Source organism: Rattus norvegicus, chromosome X (genome assembly GCF_036323735.1).
Source record: "Rattus norvegicus strain BN/NHsdMcwi chromosome X, GRCr8, whole genome shotgun sequence".
Classification (NCBI taxonomy): domain Eukaryota; kingdom Metazoa; phylum Chordata; class Mammalia; order Rodentia; family Muridae; genus Rattus; species Rattus norvegicus.
Genome location: NC_086039.1, coordinates 105,255,606 through 105,264,571, shown reverse-complemented (window position 1 = coordinate 105,264,571; position 8,966 = coordinate 105,255,606). Strand labels below are relative to the sequence as shown.

Below are 8,966 nucleotides of genomic sequence, written 5' to 3'. Positions count from 1 at the left end.
CTGTGGTGTGTGGTGTCTGTGTGGTATGTGTATTGTGTGTAATGTGTATAATGTGTGAGTAGTGGTGGTTCTGTGTGTGGTATCTGTGTGGCGTGTACAGTCTGTGTGGTATGTGTATTGTGTGTCTGGCCTGTGTCTAGTGTGTGTGGTATGTTGTATATATGTGGTGTGTGTGGTATTGTAGTATATGTGTGGTGTGTGTGTAGTATGTGTGTGCTGGTTGTGTATGTGGTGGTTGTTGTCTGTGTGGTGTGTGTGTGTGGTTGTTGTCTGTGTGGTATGTGTATGCTGTGTGTGGTGGTTGTGTGATGGTTGTGTGTGTGTGATGGTTGTGTGTGTGGTGGTTGTGTGTGTGGTGGTTATGTGTGTGTGGTGTATGTGTGGTGGTTTGTGTGGTTGTTGCCTGTGTGGTGTGTGTGCATGTGGTGTGTTTGGTATGTGTGTAGTGTGTATGTGGTGGTTGTGTGTGTAGTGGTCATGTGTGTGGTATATGTGTGGTGTCTGTGTGGTATGTGTATTATGTGTGTGGTGTGTGTGGTATGTGTGTGGTGTGTGTGTGGTATGTGTGGTGTGTGTGTAATATATGTGTGGGGTTGTATGTGTGGTGGTTTTGTATATGGTGTATGTGTGGTGGTTGTGTGTGGTTGTTGTCTGTGTGGTGTTTGTGTGGTGTGTGGTATGTGTGTGGTATATGTTGTATGTATGTGGTGTGTATATGGTATTATACTATATGTGTGGTGGTTGTATGTGTAGTAGTTGTGTGTGTGTGTGTGTGATGTGTGTGTGTGTGTGTGTGTGTGTGGTGTATGTGTTGTGGTGGGGTATGTGGTATGTGGTGTGGTGTGTGTGTGAAGCCAGAGTAGGATGCCAAATGTCCTGCTCTTTCTACCACTGTCTGCCTCATCTCCCTGAGACACTGGCCTCTCAGTAAACCTGAGGCTCACCATTTTGTCTAGAGCGGCTGGCCAGTGAGCTCATGAGATCCACGTGTCTGCACCCTACGGTGCTTGAGTTATGGGACTTTATGGTCATCCTAGATTTTTGTGTGGTTACTAGGTATTCAGACTCACAAGTGTGCATGCATAGCCAGTACTCTTAGCCACTGAACTATCCCCTCAATCTTTGAAGTTATATGCCTAAAACAATATTTGTTCATAGATTAAGGCATCTCTCAACTCTAATCTGGGAAGCTTTTATTTGCAGTAGATGAAATTATCACAGAGACCCACAACTGGCCAAGATGCATAAGTGAATGCTCTGCTTTAAGGTGGGGGAGGATACATCACTGCCCCACCCAAGGCTTAGAGATGGAGCAGAAAGTTCGTCGGAGCCAGAGTCAGAGAGTAACTATAAGACAGATCTTCGGCATATATCAAGGCAGCGCACATACAAATTAACAGTGCTTATGACAGCAAGCAGAAAACCTTTACAAGCCCTGGCCAGACCAAATCCCAGTAAATAGAGGGGAGTTAGGCATGCAATTCCATTGCTAACCGTTGAGCAGATGGTGGTTGTTACCTGATTGGAAGGGATGGGTTAGTCTTCTTTAAGACTGTAGTTCCTAGTGGCTCAACCACTAAGACCATAGAAATAAACATATTTTGGGCAGCACAAATTTGTCTGGAGGGTATTTTTAAAGGACACAGAGTTGATCAATAGGGAAAGAGAGTGGATCTAAAAGTAGTAGGGATGAACATGGTTAAGGCGTGTCGTGCGAAACTCTCAACGAACCAATAAACCTAACTTATGTTATATTTAAGACAGTCTTTGTAGCATAAACTTGTATGTAGGTCCAGCACTAGGGAGAATGAAGCAAAATCATGAACTACTGAACCATTGTCAACTAGACTTTAGTCTTTTTAAAAATTGTCTTCTGAAAAAAACAGAAGAAACAGAAAATTTCCTCCCATCCTACTCACTAAATGGGTCCAAAGCAGCCTGTGCCTGTAACCTAAAGGGGGAAGGAGTTGAAACCCATTACCATATTTCATTAAGTTTCATTACAGCCTTGACTGTAAATACCAAACATCAATGCATATTTTGGGCTAATTACAGTCTCACCTTTTCACTCATTTCAGCCCTACGGTAATTGGTTTTTTAATCTATTACACTTTAGTTTTGTTTCAGGCTGATCCGGAACTCCTCCTGCCTCTGCCTCCCAAGTGTTGGCATTTAAAGCATGCAGAGCCACACCCAGCTACTGTCTTGCTTCTTAGCAGCTGTCACAGCAGTCACTCTGAGGCAAGGAGAGCAAGTGTTTCTCCCCAGTCAAGGTGAAATCATGAGCTATCTAGTGAACCACTGTCAACTAAACTAAATTAGCCCTTTTTTTAAAATTGTCTTCCTAATAAACCAGAGAAAACAGAACATTTCCTCCCATCCTACTCATTAAATGCGCCACAAATCAGGGCGGAGTAGAAGGCACCCGGGCTTGTGATAGCCACAAGTCTGTTACGAATAGTCTTGGCTAAATATGCTGGCATCATTGTCTCAAGGCATCCACGGAAAATCCAAGACAGCTGTTGAGAGCCCTAAAGTAGGCCAGCTGGCTGGTTTGATTAGCAGTCCTTTTTGCTGAGTCAGCCAGGGGCAGCTCCGGGAAAGTCCCCACAGCTGTTAATTGCGAAGCCAAATTGCTCCACTCCCACCACACCTGTGCTTGTTTATGAGAAAACTGAAGCCAAGGGTGTTTTCAAATATCAATTTAAAGAGCTGTCATTAATATTAATAACTAGAACATTTACAGGTGCTTGAGGTAGGGACCGTGAGTGACATGCCCCAATAAGTAAACGGAAAGGTGCTTGACGCCAGGCCTGACAACCTGTCCATCCCTATGGCCCACGTGGTGGAAGGAGAGAAACAGTTCCTGTAAGCTGTCCTCTGACCATACACATCACACACACACACACACACACACACACACACACACAGGCATGCACACACACACACACACACAGGCATGCACACACACACACACACACACACACACACACACACACACAAATAAATGAGTGAAACAGAAAAGTTTACAATCAAATTATTACAGGTCTCGAAGACTGCTTCCTGGATCCCTTTTCTAACAATGCGAGCCATGGAGATGTCTAAGCTCAGCTTTGTGAGGAAGAGAAGCGTCTGCCTGACAATAGCTGTTATGGCTCTATTGCCCTTATAGACTCCCTTCCAAGGGTAACTAACTGCACTGCTTATATGTCACCTCAGGGTGTCTGAATCACATTCACAGTCAATTCTTTGTAGAGAAGAGGAACGCCAGTGAGAAGGGCCTTCTATTATCCTAAGCACCGCCCCGGTGTCAGGGAGGCCTTTTGTAAAGTCTTACAAAGCCACTCCTGCAAACAACTCAGCAGAATAAAAAGTCACAAATAAAGGCTTTTGCCACCGCAACCAAGACCAGAGCTGTTTTTTTCGGTTTTTGGTTTTTGGTTTTTGGGAGATATATATATTTTAGTCCCTGCCCAATTTCTAAGTGGAGCCTGATTTAAACGCTAAAGAACCAATCTAGCCTAGGAATGTGTATTTCTGGAGCTCCTGACCTGCAGTGTCCTTGAAAATGAGAGAGCCTTGGTGAAGCTGCAGGCCAAGCCCACTGCTTCTCCTAGAGAGGCATTTGACAAGAGTAAAACTAACACTTCAAACTGTGATACCATGAATCTGAGTTAGTTCAGGGGGTAAGTAAAAAATAATTCTCATGTTATTTTCCCCTTCCAGGTAAGCATGTCTGTTGGTATTATTATTTGGATCTTGTTTCAGTAACTATTTTGCTGAGATCTTCTCGGGTGTAGTTTCCCTGTCATTTGTAAGAGACACAATCTTGACGCATACTTCCTGGTCCCCTGGCTCCTATAGTCTTGCCAATCCCTCCTCTCAGATGTTGCTCCTTGAGCCTTAAGTGCAGGAGTTGTGCTGCATAGGTTTTAATTAAGGCTGGGCACCCCACAAGGAGTTGTTCTCTGCATTCAACCAGTTGTGATTCTCTATGATGGTCTCTATCTTTTGCAGAGAGAACTTTCTTTAATGAGGACTGAAAAATTCACTTAACTCTGGCTATAAGGATGCTTAGAATACAGTTAGGAATTAGATACAGTGAAGTGGGATCCACTCCAACCAAGCAAATGACGACTGTTGAGGGAGGGAGAATTAGTCTTCCCCAGGGATGAGTCCCCTAATTGGTTATCCAGTACCAAGTGGTCAGCCCTGAAATAATATACACATAAGCAATACTCAATGAACTCAGCAGGTTCCGTGTACATATTTATGCATATATGTATAGCAATACTATTAATAAAGGAGACCATGAATTTGAGAGACAGTACAAGACATGGAAGGGATGAAGGAAGGGGGGATGGTAGAAATTATATAATCTTAAAAGTTGCAAAAAAAGAAAAAATCACAGGTATCACACAATTGTACAACTCTTTTTTTGGGAGGTGGCGGTGGTGGTGGTGCACATCTTTAATCCCAGCACTTGGGAGGCAAAAGGCAGATGGATATATGAGAGTCTAAGGCCAGTCTGGTTTATAGGGTGGGTTCCAAGACAGGCAAGGCTACACAGAAAAATTCTGTCTCAAAAATCAAACGAAAAATAATATAACATTTTATATATTGGATAAAAATAAAATTAAGGAAAAACTAAACTACATTTTATTTGTATTTTTTAATTTTTAAAGTTCTTTTAAAAACATGTAGGTATTGGGTATTTTGTGTGCACGAACATGTATGTGCCTGCAGAAGCCAGAAGAGGCTATTGGAACCCCAAAACTAGAGTTACAGAAGATTGTAAGCTACCACATAGATGATGAAACTCAAATCTGAATCCTCTGGAAAAGCAGCCAGTGCTCTTAACTGCTGAGCCATCTCGTGAACCCAATCAATCAACCAATATATAAATAAGTGGAAATAAAATGTTTATTAAATGATGACTTCACAGGGTTTACAAAGGTAAATGGTAAAAAGAAAAATAATTTAAAAATTGACTTCCAGGGGCTGGGGATTTAGCTCAGTGGTAGAGCGCTTGCCTAGCAAGCACAAGGCCCTGGGTTCGGTCCCCAGCTCCGAAAAAAAAAAAAAAAGAAAAAAGAAAAAAAAATTTTAGAGTGTGTGTGTGTGTGTGTGTGTGTGTGTGTATGAGTGCACACACAGTATGAGTGTGCACACGCAGGTGTGTGTGTAGGTGAAAGGACAACCTCTGGAAGTCAATTTTTTTTCTTTTCTTTTTTTCGGAGCTGGGGACCGAACCCAGGGCCTTGTGCTTGCTAGGCAAGCGCTCTGCCACTGAGCTAAATCCCCAACCTGAGTAAAATTTTTTTAAAAGAAAAAAATTCGGGCTGGAGAGATGGCTCAGTGGTTAAGAGCCCGGACTGCTCTTCCAGAGGTCCTGAGTTCAATTCCCAGCAACCACATGGCGGCTCACAACCATCTGTAAAGAGATCTGATGCCCTCTTCTGGTGTATCTGAAGACAGCTACAGTGTACTTATATATAATAAATGAATAAATTTAAAAAAAAAAAAAAAAAGAAAAAAATTCCCGGGGGAAGGTCCTTGTAAAAATCGTATTTAGAATTTCGTCACTCCTAGAGGAACATTTGAACAGCGGAAATCCTAGCCACAGGAAGCTTACAGTCACTGAGGTGGTGAACAGTATGTTCTCCATGGAAGTGGACTCGGTACCCTTCACTTCCTCAGAATCAGTCCCTCCTGCCCATAAATGAAGAACACTGCACAATATTCAAAGACGGAAAGATGGTACCAGGGCCAAAGTCTGCTCCCATTTAACAGAAACCTCAGTAAGGCTTCTAGGCTGACTTCTCATTCAGCCCAGGGAGGTAGAATGATGGGGCCTCATTCACACATTAAAGGAAACATTTATTTTCCTCTTGCCCCTTTCTTCATTTTTTAATTCCATAAAACTTTCAGGCCTTATTAGGCTAATCAGATAATATATTTGAATTAGTTACCATTAGGGGATTATTGAATTCAGAAAACAAATGTTTACAAAAAATTAAACTGCCTAGTTAGTTTAGAAAACATAGTCTTTTTCTACTTGATTACATGGTTATTGTAGAAAAAGTCATAATCCGGGGTTGGGGATTTAGCTCAGTGGTAGAGCGCTTGCCTAGCAAGCTCAAGGGCCTGGGTTCGGTCCTCAGCTCCAAAAAAAAAAAAAAAAAAAAAAAAAAAAGAAAAAAAAAAAGAAAAAGTCATAATCCAATCATTCATGTGTGTGGGCGTGTGTGTGCAATCTCCATTCGGCTACATCCCTTTTTGTATATTTTGTATGTTGTCATATTATAAAAACATGCTAATCTGAAATCTGTTTATATTCTATTTTGAACACTAAATCATATTACAATATTAATCATATTACAAATATATCTTTGACAATCTGTGAAAGATTCTGTGGTAGGCACTCAGTCTCCACAAGGGTGAAGGTGTCTGGGTCACTCATTACAATAAGCCACATAGGCCTGCAGAAGTTTCAGCTTGGCAATGTGAGCCAAAGACTGAGGACCCAGGGCGTTGCCTCGCCAGCGGCAGCGGCAGATCTTGTCTTATCTGTCACTGTAATTGGACCTAATAGCTTCCACCAGCTTAGCCAGAGCCACCTTGTCTTCCGAGTTAACCTGTGTGAAGGCAACAGTGCTTGTCTTCCTGTGGACCAGGCGCCCCAGCCTGGCCTTTCCCTTGGTGATGCAGTAGGGCACCCCCATCTTTCGACTCAGGGCAGGCAGGGAAACCACCAGTTCAGTGGGGTCTACATTATGGGCAATCACCACCAGCTGAACCTTCTTGTTCTCCAACAAGGTGGTGACTGTATTGACCCCTGCCCCGAGGACTCAGAGGACAGGCGGTCTCTCAGTTGGGACGTCCCCTTTGCCAGCAGCTTTCTTCTCAGCACCGGCCAGCAGCCTTTGCTTCTTCTGCTTTGTCTCTGGCCTGTACTTGTGGGCCGCTTAAGCCGATGCGTAGCTGTTTGCCTGCGGAGGGCTTGGGGGAACTGGTTAGCGGCAGGAGGTACTCTGAGCGGCTTCTAGAGGGTGGTCCTTTGCCGCTGCAGCCCGGCCATTTGTCTGTTTTGGGCTGGGTGTCCTGCCCAGAAGTTGAAGTTCTCCGGCCTTTTCTCAAACAACGACTGACCACCCACCTTTTTGGCTTCCTGTTGCTTCATGACAGCAGAGGGCCTGGCCACCTTCTTCCCCTTGGTATTTTGCTCGGCTGGAGGAGAGAGCTGCAATTAACTCTTTTTTTTTTTTTTTTTTGTTTTTTCTTTTTTTCGGAGCTGGGGACCGAACCCAGGGCCTTGCGTGCCCTACCACTGAGCTAAATCCCCAACCCCAAATGGTAACCTTTCCCCCCCCCCCCCCCCCGGAGCTGGGGATCGAACCCAGGGCCTTGCGCTTCCTAGGCAAGCGCTCTACCACTGAGCTAAATCCCCAACCCCTTGCAATTAACTCTTAACTACAAACTAAATGCCTTTATTATGGTTTACAAACAGAGGTAATTTCTAGATGACTTTAACTGTCCCTTCCAACCAGTCAAATGAGGTTTTGTGCTTAGAGTGTGAGTTATTTGGTCATCGGAGGACAGCGGGTTGGAAAGGTTTTCTGTTTACGGAGAGGCCAGCAGCCGCCCATTCACTGTACTTTGTGATTTCTAATTGTTTTCCCTACACAAGCCAGACACTTAAAACTTTTTCACTACAGGCCCCAAATAGCCACCCCAAATATTAAGACAAGAGTCTGATGGGTATTTTTTATTAAATGTAATATAGTTTTATGGATGCAGAATCATCGTTTTATTTAACCCCGTTCATTTTTTTTTTTCACAGAAGATCATCATCTTTAGACAAAGAACAAATGGCTGGGAATATTGCCTGGCCCGAGCTCTCGAGCTCTCGGCTCCTCGGCTCCTCGGGGCCAAGCTTTAACAAACTTAAGGAATACAAAGCAGGGCAATAGGCAATCGTCAGATTTGGTCTTGAACTCGGAGGTGGGAGAGTGGCAGGAATCTAAATGAGGACAGCCTTGGTGACGGGACTGGGAGGGAAGGCACTTGACTCAGTCTCCTGTTCCCACCCGGGCAAGAGCCAGTTGCTCCTCAACCTTCAGCGGCCCAGAGGCTGCTCCTGGTTGAGCCTCTGGAAGAAGCTTTTGCCCAACTCTCAAGTGCTGATCACGGTGGAGCAGGACGGTGCAGCCTTAATGATCCTGGGGAGGAAACCTGCAGAGTCCCCTGGTGCCAGATTCAGCCTGGCTTCTCCGAAGCAGGAGCTAGGGGGAGGCAGCTCTTGGCGGCTTCAGTCTCGTAGCCTCCACTGCTCCCAGTGACATTTGTCGCTGTGTCTTCACCACATCGAAGGGTAGGGTAAGGGTGGCAGCCACCATTCTTGAGATGCCACCAGCCAAAAAGCTGACGCCCACAGATGTCTGTTCTTTTTGTCTTAGCCCATTCAGCCAGCTCTTCTCCAGTCACAGCGAGCGCCAGCCACCCTGAGCCACTGCAGTTCGGACACAGGTAGCCAGTTCGCGGGCGTGACACATGCTGAGCCAGCAGCTTGGTCCGCACAAGCTCCAAGGGACTGACCAATGTTACAGTGCCCATACGGGCGAGGGCAACAGACACCATGGGTGCGTAGAGGTCAGAGGTCAAGGATTGACTACATAGGAAGGCCTTGAATTGGCCAAAAGCAGTGAAGCAGATGGAGGTAGCTCACACAGTCTTCACCGGGGTGGCTGGGAGGCCTCTCCACAGGGTCCTAGCGCCCACATGCCTCACAGTCTTCCAAAGGCATCCAAGGTGTCTACGGAGTGACTGAAAGCGGACCTTCAACATATTCAGGGGTGTCATGAAGAGGGAGGCGACCACAGCCCCAGCTCCTAAGGCCACCATTTGCAGAAGGGAGCTAATGACCCCAGGATTCTAATCATCCACATTGGAGTTTCAATCCGGAC

The 8,966-nt window shown here is 45.0% G+C and overlaps 1 pseudogene; it reads right to left on the bottom strand.

Moving 5' to 3' along the window:
- Positions 1 to 8,021: 8,021 nt before the first annotated feature.
- On the bottom strand, positions 8,022 to 8,955 carry Slc25a39-ps7 (solute carrier family 25 member 39, pseudogene 7; annotated as a pseudogene).
- Positions 8,956 to 8,966: the final 11 nt, after the last annotated feature.